The 24,702-nt window shown below is 36.7% G+C and overlaps 1 protein-coding gene across 3 annotated transcripts in view; it reads right to left on the bottom strand.

The window, feature by feature from the left end:
- Dg (Dystroglycan) overlaps positions 1-24,702 on the bottom strand; it is a 126,720-nt gene that overhangs the window by 82,659 nt on the left and 19,359 nt on the right. For 2 of the 3 annotated variants that reach the window (XM_069505262.1, XM_069505263.1), the window contains exon 2: positions 13,675-13,712. The exons of the other annotated variant lie outside the window; for it this stretch is intronic. The gene's annotated coding sequence lies outside the window, so the exon portion shown is untranslated. The remainder of the gene's footprint in view (positions 1-13,674; positions 13,713-24,702) is intronic. 3 annotated transcript variants of the gene reach the window in all.

Below are 24,702 nucleotides of genomic sequence, written 5' to 3'. Positions count from 1 at the left end.
TTTGAGGAAGTGATGAAATAATATGTCGATATAAGATTTTAAGGAAAGCTTCTTGTGTCGGTATTGCAGGGAACCGTTCTATAGTTTTAGTACCGTTTTATTGAATCTTAGTCTGGGTTTATGGGTTTACTTTTTTCCAAAGTGATTAAATTTATACGAGAAGATTTTTCACTGACTTAGATTCTTTTGCTACTAACGATTTATTAGTCGCTTGCGACAAGTAAAAAATTCAAAAAATGTTAAAACCAACACAACTCGAATAGGTACCAATAGTTTTCGCACCTTGGTTCAGCCTGTTTCAAATGACATGAGAATAACCCCTTTTTGGAATGCAATGACGGGTCAATTCTGTTTTGTTGGCTAATCCGTTAATCAGTTTTATAAGTCTTGATTACTTCATGTACCTACAGTCCATGGCAATACTAAAGTATATCCTAATTCCAAGGTACAGCTAGAATCAAGCCATTCATTCTTCAAACAGTATTAAATTACTGTTTCAAAATCAGGTCATCGTCCGGTCCGTGTTTTGAACAAATATTGAAATTTTCTAAAATGGTCACGGTTAATTAAGTCAATGGATGTGAAATGTTAAAAAGCTTTCAACAAGTGCATATGCGTATGACCAACCAAATAACCAAATACACAATTAGTAATGCGTAAAGCGTCATCCACAAGGCCGAACTTCCGGTGAAATTAAGTATATGACGCAACTAGCCTATGACTTTATTCTCGTGGATTTAGATTTTTTAAATTCTTTACGTTAGCTATGGAGAGAACCTACATGCAAAGGTTTAAGTTTCTCGACCCAGCGCAAGAGCTTTATTTTGATACCTCGTTGAATTTTTCCTATCAAAATTCACAATATTATGTATAGTTATGCATTTCTTGTAGATATCTGAACATCCAATAACATTAATTATATTCATGTACTGTTAAATCCCATTTTTTAAATGCAGTAGCCGTACACTCCTTGATTTTGAACATATAATAATCAATATTCATCTTAAGAGTAACAGTAAAATATAGAGCTTTTTAGCTGTGATTGTTGATCTTGATGCAACAAGAAGGCAGAAGAGCATTATATTTCCGGAATTTAAACAGATGGGTACCTATTTTTTTCTATACAGTGGCGCTGTTCTTGTGTGGAAGAGCCTTAAAAAGTTGATTGCACTGACTGTGACAAAATTAAAACTTGTCGGTAAATATCCATTTCCTGTTTCAACTAAAAGTGCTCACTGTTCCGTAGTACACTGTATCTACCTACTATATTCGGTTGTATGGGAAACTCGTGGGAGTTGGGACTCACAATGCCACGTGCTTTATACTTTATAGAGTTTCATGTAGTCAAAAATCCTCGGATTTATTCACGCGTTTTCTAGTAGTATGAAGTCATTAAGCCCTAACACACTTACAGCCGCACTCAGAGTCGCTAATTGTTACTTAAGATTGAGTTAATACGAAACAGATTTATGTGAGAGATATAGCTCTGTCTCGTTTTAACTAAACTTAAGTAACGATTAAGCAACTCTGAGTGCGGCAGTCAGTGCGACGATGCTTCTTGAGATTTTTTTTTGCACAAATATGTCGCAACTCGCACTGGTTGTGCTCAGGCTGCTGCCTTATTGGTGGCGTCACATGCCATGTCTATAATTTAGGTCTTAAAAGAATTCACTCTTCCGCAGTCGACTCGGTGGCATGGGAAATGGTCACGTGACTCCAAAGTAAAATGTGTAATTCCTTTCCTGCGTACGGCCGCAGCCAAGGCACGTCCCGCTCGTGCTATTCACAACCGGTTATTGTATGCAAACGATGTCAGGACATTTTTCAAGTAACTGCCTGCTAGTGACGTTAGGCAAAGGTTAGGCAGAGAATAAAATAGACCGTGATAGCGGTATTAAATATTAATATTTTTCATTTGACGTAAACAATTCTGAAATGTTAACGATTTCCATATCTATAAATATTGGTTAAGTACCCACATAATAATGATTATTACCTATCGTTATTGTTGATTAAATTGTCAAACCCATTTATTATGTAATTATAATTTGTCGAAAATGAGATACCTAATTTACTTGTTATTAGGTACAAATCTGATATTATTATAAGAAAATATATTTTCAATGTAGAGACTGGTGATGGTGGGGGATACGTGATAGTTGAAATTTGGATTTTTCCAAAGCCTTAGTTCGTTTGCACTAGCAACTTGGTTGCAGCAGATTTTGTACGTTCAACATTTTCTATTTTCCATACATATGTTATTGTTGATGTAAATTGTGCTTTATTGGTACAACTAAAAGCCGTTAACCATAGTATGAAAGTGTGCATGGATTTAAGGGGTTTGTGTCTATAATAACTTAGGTAGAACGGAACTTTTAAGTTAGATTAGAAACCAGTAGGGGTAGTCACCGGAAACGGTGAACAGCTTAGTGGTTAACACGTCGCGCGTCGGCCTTCTATTCCTGGGGGTCCAGGGTTCGATCCCGGGCAACCACCTCTAACTTTCCGGAGCTATGTTTGTTTTAAACACTTGATTTAACGGTGAAGGAAAATATCGTTAGGAAACCTGCATTGCTTGAGAGTTCTTCATAATGTTCTCAGAGGTGTGTAAGTCTGCTAATCGGCATTATTATAGCCAAACCACTTCTCATTTTAAGAGGGGACCCATGATCAATAGTTGGCCGGTGATCGATCGATTGATGATGATGATGATGTATACAGGTACTTCATTTGGTCAACTGTTTTGTGGTGTTCCTTCAAGCAAAATTTATTGCGTAATTTTGAATAGGTTTTTATAGGCCCCGAACAACTTTTTCAAAAAAATACAGGAAGGTACATATAAAAAAATCTAAAAGACTGGTGCTATAAATTACATTTTTTTTTATAAAACGTATCTAAGTGCACTGCACGCACCTAATTAATTCTTTTTATGGTGAAATCATCCGTTGCTGTAGTCAAGCGTTAGATGAAAGTGTAAAACATCTAAAGGCGCATTTAAACTGCATGAAGAAAAATTATTGAACTAAATGACGAATCCGATTGTTGAACTACGAGCAAGAATTTGTTTACTTAACCATGGCCATTAATAAAAAGATAATCTACTAAAGCATTGAGAATGACAAACAAAAGGTATTACTCCCAGAAGCGAGGTTCAGTTGGATCCACAACTTCGGAACGTCTTCAGAGGTCAGTCACTTATTCTCATAAGTTAAATAAATAAATAATTAGTTACGATTTATGAGTTGCTAGGTGATGCCTGCAACATCCTTCACCTGGATTTAGGTTTTTTAAAAATCCCAAAGGAACTCTTTGATTTTCCGGGATAAAAATAGCCTATATCCACATAGGGATATATCCACTAGGGATACTCAATAATGATCTTGGTGATACTTTAAGCTAGTTACACTAATTAAGAAAAATAATTTCTGCAATACGCAACCGATACCAATACCTTTTTTTCAGTATAGTTTCTTGAATTAATCAGTGCAATTACATAAGACGTTATTCATAAAATCGTGAATGAGAGATAGTAAGTTAGATAATTAGCACGGCAACGCTTATATTATAAGGAGCATCTATACGCATCTAACGTGTCATTGACCCGGCTCAGTTGCTCGCGATGAAATTGATTCAAATTTAAGGCTCCGCACAAACGGGCCACCGATCACACCCACCGACAAGCTGTTCACATGATTTTTAACACGTTTAGTATGGAATCGCCCCACACGTGTAGCGAGTGGCATCCACTCGTAACATGCCGCCTCGTACTCCACTAACTAACTAGAGCAGGAGAGTGTTACGAACCCGGTATTTGACAACTAGTCAAATCAGTATATTTTTATCAATCGTCAAAACACGCGCTTAGTATGCGAGCTTCTAAAAAATACCGGCATGTGACGTCACAATGATTTGACGTGCTTTTTTAGTTTAATTGATAATTTGAAATGCTTATTACACTTAAAACTAACAAAGGACGTGGATTTTACGTATTTTAGATGACCTTCTATTTAAATCACTGAGATATATTTTATTTTTGACATAGTCAAATACCGTATTGTAGCGGTCATCGACCACCTTCGTTTGCGCGGTACCAAAGGAAGTGGCGCGCGACAGCCACCGGTGGCTGTGGTCGGTGGCCAGTTTGCGCGGAGCCTAATAATATCAGAACCACGCGCGTCGACCGTCGATGCTCTTTAATTGCCTTAATTGCTAAACCACAATAAAAATTTACTCCCAACAGTGAATGGCCCTTGTTTAGAACATCAGTGTACTTATTATGGACATTTCCTTTCGACTTTCAAGCTTGAGCCAACTTAACAAGCTTGAGCAACTCCAAAATCTTGCCATTCGGTTCATATTTGGTTTGCGCAAATATGACCATGTATCTGAATTTCGTCAAAAGCTCAAATGGCTCCCTATTCGCCGTCGCCGGGATTTGCATGTACTTTCTCTTCTGTACTGTGTGCTATATCACTTAAAAACTCCCCCTTACCTCAAGGAGAAGTTTAGTTTTCTTGGAGTGCAAACCGACATAAGATCCTGCCGAACCTTAATGTTAGAAACGCCGAGTCATAAAACGAAATTCAATGGCAACTCATTCACTGTGCGAGCTGTTGAACTTTGGAATGCACTACCATTGACCATACGGAAATCAAAGTCACTAGACTCCTTTAAAACTGCAGTGAAGAATCATTATCTTACAAACTGAAGACGACAATCATATTTGTTTCTTTTTAAGTACGATTATGGAGTATATATTAGTCTATTTTATTAGTATATTGGTATTATACATATTATTTAATACATGTATTAGTGGTTTATGTATTAGTATGTATCAGTTATTTGAATGTATGTTTATTAGTATATTACACACCACCTGCAATCTAATTTTCCTTATACTTTCCAATCTTCAAGGTTGCCTGGTAGAGATCGCTAATTAGCGATAAGGCCGCCTTTTGTATCTTCCTTCTGTCTGTGTTTTTTATTCTTTAATGTAATCCTTCTTGTGGCTGTGCAAATAAAGTGTATTTATTATTATTATTATTACTTTCGAAAAGGTGGTGGTTCTCAAATCGGTAATTTTTTTATGTATGTACACCGATTTTTTCGAGGTTTCTAGACCGATTTGCAAAAAATATTTTTAATCAACAGAAGATGTTTCTGTGGTGGTCCCATTAAAATTTCTGGATCCAACTCCTCAATCCTGATGCTGCAGGGTTACTGCCCGCCTAAGTTATTAATATTCAGGAAATCGTAAAACTATAAACTATAGCGATTCAGGAACTGCGGATGATGGAATATTATTTTTGGTGCCAAGCATAGATTACACCATTGAACTTTGTATCCCAACTTCTCAATCCTGATTCTGCAAGTTACTGAACTCCTAAGCCGTGGGGATTCGGGAATTTCTGATAGTGAACTCTTTCTAAAGGTTGATGTACAATATTTTCTGCCGCGTACTAAGTAACTAGAAATCAGCTTAGCATATTACAATAAACGTAACCCAGGAGCTGAATCATAAAGTAAGTAGATAACTTTACTACGTAAATTCATACCGATTAAGTGCTAGTAGAAGATATATTATACAAATCCGTGAATGAACTTATCTACAATCTACATTATGAATAGCAAGTTTTTTATCACAACGCACCTTGTCCAACGCTAACGAGTATGATAGATAGTATCGATTGTCATGACTCGCAGCACGGCTTGATATCGGCGTAAAATTGGACGTACAGTTACAAAATAATATCGCAAAAAACTCTATAATAGAGTCATGGTCAAGAACAAATCTTATCTCTAACGGACATCAAGGCGGGTGGAAGCGGCCATAAGGTCAATTAAAAAAACTTATCCTTGTGAACGTGCACCAGCCTGACATGTTGGCTTATTGCATCCAGGCTTGTCATATGAAAATAAAGATTTTATTAGTTCGTTATCACTTATTAGTCACCCTGCAACTGTTTTGGAAAATGAGATGAAACTTGAATAACCATCATGTATTACGGCGAACATTCCGTGGCCTAGAAGATTCCTCATGTGGCAGCTAAGCTAAACGAAAATGTTTAAGCAAATAATTCTAGAAAACTGAGGCTCGAAATGGATCATGAAATGTAGCCTCAATTTCAACCACAAACTAAATATAAAAGCAGCAGTACAAGAAAATTGTGAAATTGTCACATGCTGAAAAATTTAGTCCTATACCTACAATAGTATGTTTCCTACCTAAATGATCCTAATACAAATTAGTTGCAAGCGCGTCGAGTGTGTTCAGCAACACCAACGCACGCGCATCAAAGATCCTAAAATAGCATCTGACTCACCCAACCAATCCTCGGTGCCTTGGCGGTGAAAAAGAAACGCCGTTTTGCTCCGTTCGTAAACTAAAGCGAGACTTGCATTGTGATCTTTAAATAAACTGTTAGTCGATTGAGTAACTTGCTAGTACGATGGTGACAATGGCGACCCCAATGTGATAGATATTTATAATTTTTTTAAATTGTGGCGCAAGATTGTTGGTATGTATGCAACTAAACTGTTCTCCACATTTCCCAGAACTTTTCACGCTCTTTTTTTATTGATAACAATTTTAGGTCGCATTTACTATTAAGTGTGTACCTAAAACAATTTAGAAAAACTTTCCTGTTTTTTCTTGTTTGTAGACGTTTGTTAAAGGTTGCTATGTAAATACAACGTCTTGTGGTAAGTAGGTAATAAGTACCAATTAGTAATCTTTAACGACAAGAAGTAATATATCCGGCGGTTGCTACTTGCTTGTCCCGCGAACATAACTTGTATTCATTAGTAATCACAAGTGAGGGACAGGATTAGATATAATACAGGTACTCGATTCCATATCGGGACACCAGTTGGAGATGCCGAGCAACTAAAATGGAAGAAGCGTCTTTAACGAGGACGCTGCCTTTAAGGACTTCCACCTTCCTTTAATAAAAACAGATCTTAAATGCGTCCGTCCCTTTTTAACATGCCCGGTGTGATGCCTGATTAAAAGAGACAGGTTACGAGTAAAATGCAGGACCATAAAAGTCAATATCTTTCATTAGTTACTGAAGCGAAGTGGCATTTTTAATTGTTTGAGTCCCACAAAAACGTAATAGAAAGCAGAACAAACTAATGTTGTTTAAAAGAAGCACAAGAATTTTCATTTTCAAACAAAAAATAAAATGACATCGTCATGCCGTGTCGTTAGCGACTTCCGTAATGTTTTATACGAATACCCGTTCATATAAAGGCAACATTATTTAAACGAACATTGAATTCAGAGGATAAAAGTATTTTCCCCATTAGCCTTAATGTACTTTTATGTGAACATGCATTACATTTACTTAAAGGTACTTAAATGCATATCCACATTGTCTGTCTGTATGGTAGCTTTTCACGGCTCTTTTGACATTTGGTAGATTGGTAGCTTGCATTTCAGGAAAGGACATAAGATAAGGCGACTTTGTGCTTCGTAAAATTAAAGAGTTCCCTGTACGGGATTATTAAAATATGTACTTTAATCCAAGTGGACGAAGTCGCGAGCATCGTCTATTTGGTACAGAGATATATCTTGCATCCTGAAGACGAGCTAATAAGCTGTATGGAAACATGGAGATGCCTACCTAATCTCCTTTGCACAGCGGTTAATTCTTAGATTAGGTCTTATGACGAAATATGGTTTCAAATTTAAACAACGGATTTAGATTAACAAAAGTGTGTTTCCATGTAAAATAAAGTTTCCCCATCTGACCACCTCTATTGCATGTGTAGTCCTACTGTATGCCAATTTATATAGCAAATCGTTTTATCTCTCCTGGAAATATTACAAAAACAAAAGCAGCAATAAGCATATCTAGCTAAAGATCAACCAGCATAACTAATAGGTATTATGGTACTTATACAAACTGGCACGCACTGTTTCCCTTATCTGGCACCATCGGGTCGGCGACTTACTACATATCAATGTCAACTGTCTGCTTCTTATACTTTGTAATAATTATACCGTCGTCGCCTGCTGTGGAGACAGATTTATCTAACTACTGTGCATTAGTATCAGTATAAATATTATTTAATTGGATCCATGCACGTCTTTTCTACCCACTAATAGGAAAATTAAATAGATTAATTATGTGTACGAATACACGCAAAATCCACTATATATCAGTTATCTGTTACTGAAACTTTTGCAGTTTAAAGTATCATATACTTTTACTGCTCTAACTATGGTCAAAACTCGGTCAAAATATCTTACTAGCTGATGCCCGCGATTTCGTCCACGTGGATGTACATTTTTAAAAATCTCGCGGGAACTCTTTGATTTTCCGGGATAAAAAGTAGCCTATGTGTTAATCCAGGGTATAGTCTTATGAGTTCTTGTTGCTTGAAATAAACCAGCTATTTTTTTTTTAATAAAATTATAACATAAGTATCTACGATGAGTTAACGGTTAGATATAGGTAGGAAACTAGGGACCATACAACCATCTTAACAACCTAACGATTCCGGTGGGTTAAATAATTGAGCACGGAAGTTTATTCATTTAAAACGTGCCCGCAATAGTTATGTATCTGTTACCCGCACAAAGCAATTACGTTAACAGTTATGAATGCATTACGCGCGTGATGATGTCATGGCATTTCTCCCTATCGTCTTCCGCTAGACGTGGAAGTGATCGACAGCTTGTACATCTTGAATGGGCGTGAAATATGCTTCATATCACTGGCGCCAGTCTTGTTTGCGAATCAAAGACGGGGAATAATATAATATTCAGTGGTAAAGAAAGAGGTGGATTAAGTTTACCAAAAGCAGAAGTGAATGGCGTGCTAATGAAGAAGCCTTAGTCCTGCTGCAATAAGCTGTAGATGATGGTACAATTTTGAAACACGGTAAAAGTGGTGACAGTACAGCCTACGCCCTAGAATATCGCTGTGCAATGTTTCTTATTATATACACTCGTATAACGTGTGTGTAACTCCTCACGCGCCATTTTAATTTTTGTGTCAAATTTCATGGCAAAAGTACGATTTTAGTCGTTGTTTTAAAGATGAACCGTACTTTTGACATGACAGTTGACCCATAGAATTAAAATGGCGCGTGAAGAGTAATTTTGGACGGACTATGGATGTTATTTCATAAGGATGGCACTCCTTCTGGCAAGTCGACTTAGTTCTGTCATGTCTTTTATGTAAATTCATGGTATTTTATTAAATAGGATCTTTATTAATTAGGATATTTTATTTGAGAGTTTAAATCAATTATTTCTTGTATGCAGTGATTGCCAAGTGACCTCCACGGCAGGTTAAACCTATGTAAATGAGAAGGTGAGGCTAAAATAATCACAGTCGCAACTCACAGCGTTGTAAAATTTGCATTTTAGCAAGACACAAATACAGCCAATGACAATGTCTCCAATGATCGCTATGCCAGGGAAAATAATACCCATCTATTGGGAGTTTAGTGAAGTTATTAAACCACCTTTACATGCCTTTTCAATTATAGAGTTTGTCAGCTCTATCTTTAAAAAAACTTGTATGCAACAATCTTGTGTTCTATCTATCGATCAAAATCTACCTGGTGCATCGCTTACTAAGAGCCGGCGCCAAACAAAACTGCGTCGGCGCCGTGTCGCGCATTTTAACATCTACAAACGATAAATCAAGATAATATCACCCACAGCACCTTTTCATGACGTCACTGTTTGTGAATTCAGTGTCACATCCACAGTATATACAAAATCTAGATGATGCCCGCTTCGTCCACATGGATTTACGTTTTTAAAAATCCCGTGGGAACTCTTTAATTTTCCGCGATAAATAGGATAATAGCCTATGCCCGTCTTCAGAATCCAAGCTATCTCTGTACCAAATAGATGATGCCCACGACTTCATATGTATGTACATGATGGGCATGAAGCTAACAGACAGACATATAATACAAGTAAACACATAATTTAATATTTTCAGCTGAATCGACTGAATCAGCTCTACAAAGTGAAATTCATCATCATCATCATCATCATCATCATCATCAACCGATAGACGTCTACTGCTGGACATAGGTCTCTTGTGACTAAGGACTTCCACACGCCACGGTCTTGCGCCGCCTGAATCCAGCGACTCCCTGCAACTTGTCTGATGTCGTCCGTCCACTCAGTGGGAGTCTTCCAACACTGCGTCTTCCGGTGCGAGGTCGCCATTCCAGCACCTTGGGACCCCAACGTCGAGCTATGTCGGTTACTCTAGTTCTCCTATGGATCTCCCCATTTCTGATTTGATCACGTAGAGAAAGTCCAAACATAGCTCTCTCATTTGTGAAATTACGTGTCACAAATTTTGCAGCACTGATAAATCACTTCTTTTAATTCTTAATTAGGTCGACCAGGTAAGAATCCCGAATTCCTAACAAGGCAGAACATTGTTCTTATACATTAAAGTGTCTGCAAAAAGTAAATGGACACAAGAAATTCGTATTTCGCCGACCATTAGACATTGCTGTAATCTTTATCTTAAGATACGATTCCATCAACTTTAGGGTCCCCACTCGTCTAAGATTTTCTTGGTTTAACTAAATGGGAAATACTTAAAAGTAGGAAATATTCTTTTAATAAAATGTTTAAAAGAAGATAGCACGAGGTACACAGGTTTCCTTTACACGACGAATTTAACTATCAATTAGTCAATGTTTCAAGTTCAGCTTTTTTATTAGCTATAAAGTTATCCGGCTTGAAAGTGAACGATTCATTTCGCTTCAATTACTTACTTCCTTTCAACTTGTTACCAAGTAGGTACAGAAAGTTTAAAATACGAAAGCTTTTTAGAGGATTTGAAAAAGTGTATTTTTTGAGTCTTATTTGACACTAGCCGATGCTTCTTCGTCCGCGCGGATTTCAGTTTTTAAAAATCCCGGGGAAACTCTTTGATTTTCCGGGATTAAAAGTAGCCAATGGTAAGTTTCCATGTCTATAATTAGACCCATGCAAAATCACGTTGATCAGTTACTTCGTTGCGACGTGATTGAAGGACAAACCAACAAACAAACAAACAGACTTTCGCATTTATTATATGAAGTAATGATTGACCTATCACGGCCTACTCAAAAGTCTGAACATATGGAGAAAATAAAAGGTTGATGGCCCGGTTATGGGCTTATTTCTTGACCGACAGCACCACGTGTTTACTAAGTTAATACTTATAAAAGAGATCTGTTATAAAAATAATGCACACAGCGTTGTTATAGCACTTGTGCTATTAAAAGAATATCCGGTGTTAGATCTCGAAGTATCTGATTTCCACAACCCTACTCAAGAGAGGGGGAAGCCTTTATCAAGGTCTTGGCTCGGAACAAAAACTTGTCGGCTGTAGTGGCTAAAATTAGTCTCGAATGTAGAGCTTTTTAGATCGTTTGATTAGAGTATAGAGCGTTTAAGTGTACTTTAAGTATGCAGATAAACGTCCTTTCGTTAATTTTCACGCTGCAATGATGCAACAAATACCTACAGAAAGAGGCAGGTATTCAAATTACTTAAGGGTTTTTTATGGATCTGTAAATAGGATTTTCTATCCAGTATCAAAATAGTTTTCTGTGTCGAAAAGTGATGCTAAAACAACCAAAAAATGAATCTACCTTATCTTGATTCGGTATGTCAGTTTACATTTATATTATTTTTATGTTGCCCTGTAAAATAAAGATGAAAGTAGACATTACAATGAAACGATATTTCAGTTCTGTCATAAAAAGTTAAAAGGTAACCATGAGCTACATAAAAATCGTAAATTTTTAAGAACAGTCTTTTTTATACGTTTAAAATATTCCAAAATTCAATACGCAATATTTTGTAGTTCAAAATATTTGCAGTAGGTACTTACAGTTTATATTTTAATTTAAAGTGAAAATTCGGTTAACTACGAACGTCGAGCAATTAAAAAGATAGTACAGCAACGGTTTAAAAGCTCGTTTCCCAAAATTGGGTTGGATTTAATCTAATCCAAGAAATAATTGGAGCGTGCAGCGACATCGCAGCTTCCTGTGGAGTGTCACTTGAATTTGTATTTTTTTGGACATTTTTTGGGAAAACGTTCCAAAACATTCATTCAAGCACTATGATTTTAAAATGGTATAATTTGTCTAGTGGGAAGCTTCAGCCATGGCTGGTTACCACCCTACCAGCAAAGCTGCGCCGCCAAGCAATTTAACGTTCCGGTATTATGCCGTGCAGGATCAAGGGGGTTTAATAATAAAACTTCCATACCTCTTCCAAGTTAACCCACTTCCATCTTAGACTGCTTCATCACTTACCACCAGGTGAGAGTGCAGTCAAGGGTTAACTTGTAACTGAATAAAAAAACTCCTTACCGCTACAATTTCTTTGATTACTGAACGATAGATACTGAACAAACGATATTTTTCGTTAAAAAAATATAAGTGAGCTTATTATATCTGTTAAATAATGTTTAAGTTTTCCCATCAAAATGAGAAATAAGTAGCCTTACTGTAAATAAATAGATTTTAATTGTAGAGTAAGTAAAAAAGTAGAGCTTCGTCAGTACTTTAGCAAAGCGTCCAAAATGTCTACAAAACCGAGTTTCAGTCTACGTGCTACTTTTGCGAAGCGTTTTACGCTCCGCTAATTTTTCCGATTACATTAACTCCAACCCAATTTCGGAAAGAACGTTAAATTATTATTATTACAATCTTTTAAACTTAACATTATTGTGACTTCTACCCATATTATAAATGCGAGAGTGTGTATGTTTGCTGGTTTGTTGGTTTGTTTTTCAATTACGCCGCGAAGGAGCAACTGATTAACCTAGTAAGTGATGATGCACTTCTTCTACCTTTCTACCGTCACTTACTCCATACAATCGTAGTTTAAAGTCTATGAGTTTTTGCAGACACATTCTAAAAACTAATATCTGTGTCTGTGGTTTTCTAGATTTCTCTAAAAATATGTAGTTTTAAAGCTAACACGGGCTAAAATATTTGTATTTTTCGATCAAAAAGGCCCGACTTTGTGCTCGTTTTTGTAGACAAAGAAGCAATTTAACACATTTTGGAAAAAATACTGCCCTAGAAAATATATCCAATATTGTACATGGAAGCGGGCTAACTTGGTAGTTTTATTAAACCCAAATCCCTTTTATATTTCTACGCGTCATTGAACTGGAATGCTAAATCGCTAGGCGACACGGCTTTGCCGGTAGAGTGGTAATTAGTCACAACCGAAGCCTCCCACCAGAAAAAAAGTATGGCGTAGACTGAAATTTGAATTACATAGTAAAGATTTGGGACGCTCTCAACTAATATTTAAAGTCCGTTTATTTCAGTGAAGCTACTTTTCCTTCCATATTGCTTTTAGAGAAACAATGGGGCTAATCCCGTTGTACACAATCTCTAAACTAAACTAAAATGACAGGTCTAAATCTAGTGCTATCCTTTTCAGCAAGCAACGTTATGAAAGGGATAGCAATAGATTTAGACGTGCCTTTTTAGTTTAATTAAGAGATTGTGTACAACGGAATTAGCTACAATTTCAAGTTTAAAGTTCGAATAGCATGATATGCCACATTATTTTGATTTTACCTGCGTGCAAGCGTTTTAGAGTTCTTTATATTTTGATAAGTTACTACTGTGAATTAATGGTTAAGTACATTAAAATATAAACGTGTTTCTTACCTTAATAATATTACAAGCTTACTTCTGCGATAATTGACCTGAAAAAAAAACAACAAAAATCATGTGGTTTTATTCGGAATCAAAACACGTACTTTAAGCTTAGTTATTAAACACATTTTGTTAATATTTAACGCTCTTTGTTTTATATCTCCTAGGCTAAATGTAGCTTTTTAAGTTAATGTTATGGATGGAAAAAAGTTGCCGTTCATACTCATATATATTTAGATGGTTACACGGGCACGAATCACATTATCCCTAACCTACCCAGCTAACCCAAACCTACTACTGAAAATCTTAATCAGACGTCTACCATCTATATTCATACATTCTAATACACACGTACCTACCGTTTTAATGTCATGACACCATAAAGGGTATTAGTAGGTCGGTCAGGTCAAAAGTAGCCCTGTAGGCTGATATAGGTACCATTAGCCCGAAGGTAGTAAAGTTTAAACGAGACCTTTGGCATTCTCGATTGGCACGCACGCTTTTCATTGCGCTAAAGTTTTATGGATCAGCGGAGGGTGGTAAGCTGAAGCGAGTCACGTGATCATATATTTTTCGCAGCCATAGAAAATAGAGTTCTCATTAGTTTAGTAGAAGAGCTCCAGATAGTTTTAATTGAAGTTGCAGTTTAATAAACGAGATAGACAGACGAAACTATAAGAACGAAATACAAAATAAGAGTACCTAAATAGGTACGGAGGTTTTACTACATAAGTAGATAGAGCTTTCTTCATAAAACTACATATAGGGTATTATTACTAAATTGTTAGATATTTCAAAAACAAAATCTCTCTCACTCGTTATGCCACAAGTATTTTTGTATGTGAAATAATCTTAATTAGATTCTTGATTAGCTTTAAGTTTCGTGAGGTACAACATAACCCAATGTTTAAAAAACTACCTTTGTAATAAACTGCGTAAAATTGTCCCCAAAAGCATGTTTCAAATCTTAACTTTAATCATTACAATGTTTAGTTGATTTTGCATTTTCGTTCAATGTTACCCTATGTACTTTAGTTAACAAAAGGCAATTTTGTCGCACGCAATACGTAGGCACGTACCTACATCAGAACAACGAGTTTTGTAAGAGGCACGCATACAAATACAACTTACAGGCTAGTTCATACAAATATAGTCAGAATTCAAAGGAGGTACGCACAAAGGGCCTGGGGAAATATTTGCCCTCTACCTTGCATCACGCTGAGTGCTCCGAGGTGCGAAGTTAAAGTGTTCACTGGATAAGTTATGATTATAAATGATGCAGACGGCTGGCGGTAGCTGCTAGACATTTTATGATACCCTGGTACATGAAAATGGTTTTGACTTCTTGACTGACTGACTGACTGATCTATCAACGCACAGCTCAAACTATTGGACGGATCGAGATGAAATTTGGCATGCAGATATAGCTATTATGACGTAGGCATCCACTAAGAAAGGATTTTTGAAAACTCATCCCCTAAGGGGGTTAAATAGGGGTTTTAAATTTATGTAGTCCACGCGGACGAAGTCGCGGGAATAAGCTAGTTTTCTAATAAAAAGGAAAGGGGTTACGTGTGTTACGGTAGGCACATTGAGATTAGAGTTGAGATAGTTTGTTACACGCAATTGCTTTGGCTAAAGAATATTAAATAGACTTTTTAACTGGACGAATGAGCTATTAAACAAAGCTTATAAATAATTAAGGGCTTATAATATTATCGGCTTTGAATTTAGGGTCATTTGAAGAGACCGAATAGGCACAAGAATTTAGAATTGCCAATTTAGAAAACCTCATTTTTCCTGGCTGGAAATTATTCGCAACGTAGCGGGGAAGGGTATGCTATCAATGTTTAACATTTTTAAAGGGGCACATGAACATTTTAACTTGACTAATATTTGCCTTCACCTAAGCTTAAAGCTTACGTGATAGGAGTAGTAGCTATTAGGTACGACAATTTAGTCCAACGAATAACATTTGAACCTATATTCTTTTGATTTCCACTTCTTGAACCGTTTGGTCTATTGAGAATTGAAACATATTGTGTGTGTGAAATCATATGATTATTAAGTTCATGTTACCAAACCCCAAACACACTAAAATCTCCCTGTCCGTTTGACGGAGTTAATCTTTGAAACGGTGTTTTAAGAGACTTTCGCAGACGGTACTGCAAATGTTCATGGGCGGCGGTAATCACTTATCATCAGGTGACCCGCCTGCACAAGAAAAGACATGTCAAGGATCATAATATGTGAGGTGTGACCTAGGGCTAGGCAACTTTTTGAACTGGGAAAATAAAGTATTTTAACGAAGACGAAGTCACATAGCTAGTTAAAATAAGTATGTAGTATATAAGTACTAGGTACACATATTCAACACATTTGGAAGTTATCGTAAATTAAACACGCCAGTAGCGGCATGTTTGACTATAAACTAAACGTTAGCAACGGAACGGAGTGCGTGTAATTAGAGAATGCATATAGCTAAGTGTAATACAGAGCCTCTAATTACTGGCTGTAAGCAGATTGTTTCGAAATTCGAGACGCAGTTGCCAAGTTTACGAGAAGGTAAACGCGACTTGAGTATTAGCGGACACCTACGTACGCCTATACCAACTTTTAATTAAAAAAACCTTAAGGCGCTATGCGTCCCAAAAGACATATTTCGGATGTTCAAAGAATCAAGTTTTGGCCTCAAACACTAACTACTAATAATATTAAAAAATAATTTGTTTATTTATTTTTTAATATTATAAAAATTAAAGATACTATTTAGGTGAAAAAGGCCAATACACGATTGGCACAATTTGGCTCGATACAAAAAAATCGCGAAGGTTCGCATTTTTTACACGACCTTTAGGAGAAAACCCAGTTTTATTCGATTGATATAAAACCAATTTCAATAATATTTCATATTTACGTTCAACGTTTAATACACTAAGTTATTACGGTATTATTTTATGGTAACAGAGCACATAGAATTTTAAATATAAATATTTATAAAAAGCGTATAACAAATTTGCATTTGGGTGGCCCAGACTTTTCCATACACTTCGCCTTTGTGATCCCATTTCACCTTAAGATTATTTTCGTAGAATGGTAAACCGTCAAAATTATAGCTAGGTATAGGTACTAGGTACACGCACAACTGACGGAAACGTTTAATTAAGTGCGGAAACCAGCCCAGAGTGAAGAAGAAGGTAACTATAGGTACTTTGGAGATGTCTCTCAACAAGTTCAAAGTTTTCATAAAACGTAAACTAATTGAAAAATCCTATTACAATGTAAATGATTATTTAAATGATAAGCAAGCTTGGGAATGAGTTGCTTAACGACTTTGTGATAGTTATAATAAGTTTCAATAATTTAGTAAAGTGGTGATAATAAAAAGAATACCCGGCTGAGTTTGTTGTGGGCTCTTCTCAGACCTGGGCGCGTTTGGAACCCTCGTAGCTTTAGTTTTAAGTTTGCGTTATAATTATCACCACTATATCTTACAAATCTAACACCATACCAGACCATCAATAAGAGTAATTTATTACCTATTTTGAATAAATCATTTGACTTTGACTTGACTTTGACTTTGTTAATAGCGTAATAGTGGATCTGAGAGACCATCGTAGAAATCGTAAGAAAACCTCTATTCACGAATCTCAGCAATGAATATGACGCAGAGGGAAAGATAATATTTAGGTATGTAAAAATAAGTAAATTTATTTTAGACAAACAATCCGATTATCCAATTAATTAATATCGTGTACCCAGATGTGACACGTTGCCCTGTAATACAATCTGCATAGATTACAATTTAGTTACGCGGATAATTGTAATAATTAATTAACATTAGGAACAAGATTAATCATTTTAATTAACTGTAGACGACATCTAGCAGGGCCGAGTTATAATAACAGTCGTATTCTCAATAATTCTCTGTCTTTAATTAATTATTATGCCCGAGATAGATAACTTGATTATATTTTTTATGATTAAAGCAGGTTAGGTGTACTTAATTATTTATTTAAAAAATGTTTATTATCTCGTATAATTTTATTCATGTACTCCACATTACATTATGATTAAAGTATTCGAGACGTCACGTAGGCGTTAAATTACTATGGGACCATCATAAAGTTTATCTCTCAGAGTTCAAGGTAGGTACTATAAGCAGATAGGATGTTCCCGAATTAATAAAGCAATATTTGATCAGTAGATCATTACTATATGATCGATCTTTCAACATTGAACATTGATTTATATAATAGATTACCTAATGACGTTGAATGATGACACTTTGATGCGTTAATATTTCTAGATTAATAGGCAAGGACTTTCTTTAATGGTAAGTATGATTTATATTGTTCATTATCATGATCAACCCATCTGTCACTCACTGACTAAGAACGGTTTAGCTTAGGCCATGATGGAGTCTTATGCACAAGTTCAAATTAGGTGCTTCGTATGAATAAAACCACGAAAATGACTTGCGGCACACATTGTAATTACAAATTATTATGGAAAGCGAAAGACGTGTTTACATGGTAGCGGTCCGAATGCAAGAGAGTGAAGAGAGAAAATAATGTCTGACTGACTGACTGTCATCCGTTACAGATGAAGTTTTGATGGTGTTGCCAACAGGCCATAGCTCGCCACGCTGGCCTAGTGCGAACTGGCAGACTTCACACACCTTCGAGGACATTATGGAGAACTCTCAGGCATGCAGCTTTCCTTATGATGTTTTCCTTCAGCGTCAAAGCAAGTGATATTTAATTGCTTAAAATGCACATAACTCCGAAAAGTTAGAAGGGCGTGCCCAGGTTTGAACCGCCGACCTCCTGAATAGGAGGTCGACGTTGTAACCACTAGCCTTCTAAGATTGAAAGCTGTCAAAAATACCACTCTATGCTTCCAAAAAGAATGAAGTTTATAGACTAGATAGATATTCTCTAGTCTATAGATTGTGGTCGTCCAACGCTCACGTTTGTGTCATGTAAATCGGGGCCTAACATAGATAAAATATGCATATATGCAATCAGTATGCAGATCGGCGAGTGGAAGTTAGATCACTTTTTGCTCAATCTCTAAAAATAAAAAATAAACAACGCGTATCCTGTGACTAGTAAGTTCATCTGATTATTTTCGTGCGCGTGGTACGATCACGCAAGTCGCGGCCTCAGAGACGTAAAGTAGAATCTTTACTCAAGAAGAATATATTAGCAAGAACAAACATACGCATGCCAAAGGCAAAGTACACACGACGCAACTCAAAAGTGGTGTAATTGCTACTCGAGTTACTTTCATGCCTAATGCGCCATCTTCACGGACGATAGATATTTAGTTACGTGAACTTAAAACTAAGTGCAAGGGTTCCAAACATGCCCTGGTCTGAAAAGAGCTCAGAACCAGACCCAGCCGGGTATTCTTTTTATTATCACCATTATCAAACTGGTTTTAAACTAATGTCTGAAATGTGTTGCGCCGTCTGTTCTGGGCATTAAAAACACACAGTAAATCTTCAAAGAGCATGTATGGCACAGCAAATATATTTACTTCTAGAGTCGTAGTTAGGCGCTGTTAGTCAAGTTTGCACGCCAAGATTAGTGGAAGTTTGTGAAACAGAAAGGCTTTTTAGTAAATTTCACCGGCGGGCGGTTCCGTTCTGATTAGATCGTATCTGGCAACGTAACTGGGTCACACAATGCCTTCTGTTTGAACACGCGATATCAGAGCAAACTTTGTGCAGTGTCTTATAGGCTAAGGTCCGAGGCCTAGTGGAGTGGAGTCGAACATTTTTTGATCAGCTTTATGAACATTGATATACGGTTGAAATTAGTTTACTCAAACAAAACACGGAGGAACCGCAGCGCGCATAGACACGCTGCATGACTCCTTAGGGCTCTTTTCTGGAGACGCGGCACGTCACGCGTCGCGTGGTGCGTCGCGTCGCGCTGCTAACTTAAACATTTTTGGTCAAGTGTGAGAGCGTTTATGCAGATAATGCAGAAGCGTTTGATTGTTGTTATATGGCATAGTACGACGCGCGACGCAACGAGCTGCGTCTCCAGAAAAGAGCCCTTAGTCTGAAATGCTCCTGCGCTGATATCGGTTGCGTACGTCTGCCCCACGTAGGTACCCACTAATACCCATTGTCTGCTGTTGGAATCAGCAGACTACCTAAAACCTAGTCCCTACAAGAGAGTAGAGACCTATGTTTAGCAGCAGACGTATCGCTTGATGACGACAAGATAGTAAATTCAATCAAATACCCACCCCAATAATTTATTAATTTGGCTCTTACACTATAAGCACTTGGTTTATCTCTTATCCGCATTCGACGTTTATATTGTTCTCTTCGTATAATCCCGTTCCCCGTCTTCCTCATAAGTAAATTACATAATATGAATTGGCTTTATGTGATTTGTATAATATAATATGTTGGTATTTATGTTTTCATTGACTCATATTATTCTGGGGACGTTCAATGTTTATTACGTCACGTTTTATGCGATTTTTAGTGATTCGCTGCGAATTAGTTTGAACTTTATCCTTGTTTTACATGGCGTGTATCTACCCTACTTATAATATGATTTGGACTTTTGGTTGCCCTTATAACTTAAAGCTTGCTTTGTATAATTACTGTACAAACCATGCCCCCGTGGAACGGTGCCAAGAATACTGGCTGCATTTCCAAACTGGAAAGGCTGATCCTCAATTAATTAATTAATTATAATTGTAGGTACTGTATCATTGGACTGTCTTCCAGATAAATAAATAAATTAATTAATTTTTAATAAATAAAACCTACTGCGTTTACATTGCATGTAGTTTGTCGTAGAATCGGTTGAAATACATAGTAAACCTTGTCGTCGCCAACGTACTGTGACCATTTACAAAAGTAACACGTTGCGTAGGATGCCCTTCGGCTAGGTGTCAAATGGCCGAGAATCGGGCACAGTGGCGCGTAAAAGGCGCTATGAAAGGGGTCCAGCAATATCAAGTCAAGTACAAGTACACACCTCGTTTGGACAACAAGACTTGCTCGAAAGTAGCCCTTCGGATTTACGAAGCCTATGAAAATTTTAACTCTAGCAAAAGTGAATCCTATTTAAAGTGTAAGTACTTAACGAATAATTCCAATGTCAAAGTATAGACGATAATAGCTATTATGTTGAATGTGCAAAAGGAGTAGTAATATGTATCATCATCATCATCATCATCATCCCAACCGATCGCTGCACCCAATACAATATAGAACACGGTATATTCGCACGGTAGAGTATCCAACCTTCTTTGGAGGGGTTTGAAGGAATTAGGAGGGCTATTCCAAATAAAGAGATCCGCAAGAGAAACAAGGTCACTGATATATCCTAAACCATTAGCAAGTTGAAGTGGCAGTGGGCAGGCCATGCTTGTCGTAGGAGCGATTGCCGGTAGAGCCGGAAAGTGGAGACCGCGAACAAGTAAGCGTAGTGTGTGGCTCCTTCCAGCAAAATGTCCCGACGATATGAAGAAGGCGGCGGGTAGTGGGTGGATGAGGAAGGCTGAAGACCGGGTGTGTTGACTCTTTGGGAATGGCCTGTGTACAGCTGTGAACGTCCGCAGGCTGAAATAATGATGATGAAGATGATGATGATATTTAATTTGTTTAGATCTATTTAGATCATCTTATTAGATCTGTTCCATCTTTATTAAAGGGTTTTTGTGTTCCTTATAGACCCAAGATCTTGCGTTCCTATATACAACATAAACAAGTCAAGCTACATTTTATCTTTATGCACATTTAATTGCACATAGCATTTATGAAAGCGCAAATTACCCACATAATTATTTATACAGGTATGAAATTTCTCAACTTTCCGATGTCGCATTTACTTGTCGCTTAATAAAAATAATTAATCTGACCTCATGCTATGGAGGTGGTCTATAACATAACGAAAATGTCATCATAATCAGCTTATCGCTAAGTATCGAATTAATTCGGACTCTTTGTGTCCTGTACAAAATAGGCCTCATCAACCACACAATATGAGATGGGTAGTTCATATTGCGTACCAAAAATTTTTTGGCACGTGCCAATTACAAGACATATTATATTCACAATAGCTAATACAAATATCAATGGACACGTGCTGAGGTTCGCTAACCCTGCACGCTGTTAGTATAGGTATTTTGCTAGTTGCTAGGTACTAATCGGGCGAAATACTATAATATCTACGTACAAACTTTGACATATTTAAATTAGTATGAATGTAAAACTGCCATAAACCGTTTGAGGATTAGTTTGAATTATAGGCTTCAAGCACGACATAAAAATATTATAATTTGGCATTTTGATAACTCAGCGGGCGATGAAGAGATGGCTGAGTTTCTCTGCGTGATCAAATTAGAAATCCGTAGAACCAGAGTAGGTAACCGACATAACTCAGTGGTCTGCGAAGCTGAAATGGCAATGGACAGACATAGTTCGAAAACCGATAAACGGAGTCACAACATGCTATGATATCGAACTCGCAGCTGAAAGCACACTGCACAGCGTTAGCAGACGCTTCACTAGGTGAACAGAGGACATCCAACGAGTCATAAGGAGCCGCTGCATCCAGGCGGAGCAAGACCGTGGCGTGCGGAAGTTCCTACAAGAGACTTCCACTTGTTTAACGTCTTGACGATAATGATGATCATGATTTTGATAACTCTATACTTTTACTAAGGTTCATTCCATCCATTTCCTACATCGTTCTACCTAATATCTACTTACCTAATTAAATTGTTTACTGTACTTACTTTAAAGAAGTCGCTCGGCGCTCCTTCATTATCCTTAATCGCCTTTACTTCAATAGCGCAGAGCGCTTTTGTCAATTTCCCTAGACTCTAGAGAATAAATAAAATCTTGCAGATTGAGATAATTATGTAAAAATTCTTTGTGCATTTTATAAGCTGTGTTATGATAAGCCCGGTCTACACTCAAACTGATCGTCTCGGCTAAAACTGTAGAGGTCATAAAAATTAATAATTATTAGTTGAGGCGCGAATCGCGGACAAGTTCACGGCCGCGATAAAACCCGAAAGTTAGTATATATATATAACTACTAGTTGAGAGACCGCGACTTTGCCTGTATTTAGATAACGGATATAGGCTACTTTTTATCCTGGAAAATCAAAGAGTTTTCTCTCATGTCTCAATCACATGGTTTTAAAACCTAGAACTTACTCAGACAGACGATCATCTAGTTTCGTACGAACCGGTTAAGCGGATAGACTTGGTAAGGTAAACAGACCTATAGCCAGATAGTCTAGGTAGACACTTATAGATAGATAGTAGGTATAGGTAGACACTTTCGATTTAAGTAGGTCATGTTATCTACACTAATATTATAAAGAGGAAAACTTTGTTTGTTTGTTTGTTTGTTTGTTTGTACTGAATAGGCTCAAAAACTACTGGACCGATTTTAAAAATTCTTTCACCATTCGAAAGCTACATTATCCACGAGTAACATAGGCTATATTTTATTTTGGAAAAAAATAGGGTTCCGTAAGATATTTGGGTTTTTCGGACACAAGGTGTAAAAAATCAACCAGAAAAGTTACTTATTTTGCGTACGCTGCCTAAACTATAAAAGATAGAACCATAAAATGTTCTAATTAATTGTAGATCTTATAAATATCTACAAAAAAGTCCGCGACACACTATACCCATCTATGTCGAGTGAGGCACAGCAACCATTTTTTTATTTAAAAATCTTGAATTTTTTTTGGACTACATTTAAACGCGTTTATTTTACTCATGCTATTAATCCTTATCAAATAAATGATTTCATCACTAAGAACAGTTTATGGAGATAATATTTGGTCTTTGAATGATTAAAATTGGACGTTTGGTTTTGAAGTTATGGCGAAATTAAAATATTACGATTTCTGCTGCACGGCCCGTTGTCTACATCTACACTAATATTATAAAGAGGAAAACTTTGTTTGTTTGTTTGTTTGTTTGTACTGAATAGGCTCAAAAACTACTGGACCGATTTTAATAATTCTTTCACCATTCGAAAGCTACATTATCCACGAGTAACATAGGCTATATTTTATTTTGGAAAAAAATAGGGTTCCGTAATCTACACTAATCTACACTAATATTATAAAGAGGAAAACTTTGTTTGTTTGTTTGTACTGAATAGGCTCAAAAACTACTGGACCGATTTTAAAAATTCTTTCACCATTCGAAAGCTACATTATCCACGAGTAACATAGGCTATATTTTATTTTGGAAAAAAATAGGGTTCCGTAATATTATATAAAGAGGTAATGTCGTTAAGTTTGTTTGTAGGGGGTAATCTTTAGAACTACTGAACCGATTTTAAAAATTCTTTCACCAGTAGAAAGCTACATTATTCCTGAGTGACATAGGCTATACGGGATCTTTAAAAACCTAAATCTACGCGGGCGAAGCCGCGGGGATCAGCTAGTGTAATAATATTATAAGAAATAGCAAATGATCCTAAAAGTGCAGCCAGAAATCTCTACTTGACTCTTTAACACCAATATGATATGCATAAGACAAAGTATAACCATCACCCCACTGTTATGAATAGCATTGGCCAAATATCAACGTAGATATGGTTAGGTTAGTTGATGCTGATTGCATTTTGTAAAATCTACCAATTAGGCCAATTCCAGTTCTGTTTAAGAATTTATTCGGTTTAGATAACACCAAGAATTTCGGGTCGAAACAATATTTTTGTGTCTTTTACTGAGTAGGAGTTGTTTTTTAAAAACAATTTCATTCGACCTCAAGGCTCAATGCCATTTGGCGATATCACAATATGGAGGTAATCACTGACTCACCCACTGCGTGTGGCCCGTCAAACGGTTTGTTTAACTTACACTAAGATGACCAACTATGCTGTTTTAAAAAGACCTGCCCCAATGCATCATGCACTGGACATTTTTAAAGGTATTTACAAATTCGGTTTCCATTAAAAGGCACATTAATGATTGAACAGCCCTTTAGAGGAATCCAAGAACTAGCTGGCGCATATGAGGACTATTCCA

The sequence above is a fragment of the Maniola hyperantus genome, chromosome 20 (assembly GCF_902806685.2).
Source record: "Maniola hyperantus chromosome 20, iAphHyp1.2, whole genome shotgun sequence".
Lineage (NCBI taxonomy): Eukaryota > Metazoa > Arthropoda > Insecta > Lepidoptera > Nymphalidae > Maniola > Maniola hyperantus.
The sequence above is the reverse complement of the archived record's forward strand: the minus strand, read 5'-3'. Positions and strand labels throughout refer to the sequence as shown.